This window comes from Leptonychotes weddellii, chromosome 6 (genome assembly GCF_054177405.1).
Source record: "Leptonychotes weddellii isolate Sample4059 chromosome 6, ASM5417740v2, whole genome shotgun sequence".
NCBI classification, from domain to species: Eukaryota; Metazoa; Chordata; class Mammalia; order Carnivora; family Phocidae; genus Leptonychotes; species Leptonychotes weddellii.
The window spans coordinates 116,409,212-116,410,935 of NC_138374.1; positions in this window are offsets into that span (position 1 = coordinate 116,409,212).

A 1,724-nucleotide genomic window follows, 5' to 3' on the forward strand; every position below is an offset into this window, starting at 1 on the left:
GAGAGCAGGAAACCAAGCAGGGAGAGTGGGAGAGGGAGAAGCAGGCTTCCCATGGAGCAGGGAGCCCAATGTGGGGCTGGATCCCAGGACCCTGGGATCATGACCTGAGCCAAAGGAAGACGCTTAACTGACTGAGCCACCCAGGGGCCCCAATAAATAAAATCTTTTTAAAAAATGTATAAAAGAGAGAAACCCAGTATTTTTACAGTATTTTTACTCTAATTAAAAAAAAAATGGGTTCGTTTAAACCAATGATAGTTAAGCTTCTAAAAAATAAACGTTTTTTGTCTGAACGAAATATTCCCAGGAACCACAAAATAAGACACAGTGAGTAAAAAGTAAAAGCAGCATTGTAAGAGCATAAAGTTGTGGGGCGCCTGGGTGGCTCAGTTGGTTAAGCGACTGCCTTCGGCTCAGGTCATGATCCCAGGGTCCTGGGATCGAGTCCCACATCGGGTTCCTGGCTCAGCGGGGAGCCTGCTTCTCCCTCTGACCCTCTCCTCTCTCATGCTGTTTCTCTCTCGCTCTCTCTCCAATAAATAAATAAATAAAATCTTTTTTTTAAAAAAAAAGAATATCAGAAAAAAAAAAGAGCATAAAGTTGTCCTATAATTTCAAATTTAAAGAATTTTCTCATTACAGATTTTCCCAACTTCTGTTTTCAAGATAGGTTTTCTAAAGATTTCCTGGCCAGATCAATTTGGGTATTATCACCTCCTTAAACAAGTGAAAGCTTTGAAAGTCCTGCATTAAAGAAACCTGCTTAACTTTGATCTCTAATATTTTAAAAACAAAATTTGAATCCAATGCTTGTGATATCCCTGAAAGCCAGCATTAGGAAGACTACTGACCTGAGACTGGCTTTTTGTGAGCCCACGCTGAATTTAAAATTACTACAACAGCAGTTACTACGATGCACCAGATACTTCACCTAAATTCTCATTTAATCCTCACAATCTCACAAGAGGAGCTAATTAATGTGAATTCAATTTTATCTGAAGAATCTAATGCTCAAATAGGCTCAGTAACTTTCCTACCACTGCAAGTTATTAAGTAATAAAGCCAATTTTCCAACTCAAGCCCATCTGAACCAATACCCCACAGGGCACTGTTGTTGCCTGTAACCTCTCAAACCTTCCCTTCCTGATCCTTCACAAATCAAACTCCTCTACAGAAAGAAGACTACTAAAGTTTCTGCCTATCTACATAAAGTTCCTGTATCACTACACTACTCCCTTTGTCTCTCTCCATTCTTCTATTCCTCAAAGATTATTCATATGCCAAATTTTCTCAGGATATTAAGAACATTAGTTCACAGAAGTCAGGATACCTGAACTCAAGACTAACTTCTTACAAGCATTTCATTCATCTTAAGCTTCAAGTTGGCTAAGATTTATTCCTTTGACTGTATCTTGTATCATTCTGTTACAACTAAATGTAAAATTCAAAACGTCACAAGATGCAAGAAAACAGTTAAGTATAATAAAATGAACATTCTAGGAAAGCAATCCTAGGTTTCTTGGATGGAGTTTCTAATTTCTGCAGAAAAGGGGAGGTAGTGAAGGAGTTTTGAATGATGAGCCAGGCAGGTGTTTATTAGCTCACTGTCATAATGCCCTACTAAATCTTGTATCAACTTGCTAATGTTTCAGTCCAGATGAATAAATAATAGGACACTTATTCCTAAAAAATATTCAGTTCCACCATATCTCTCCATATAGGAA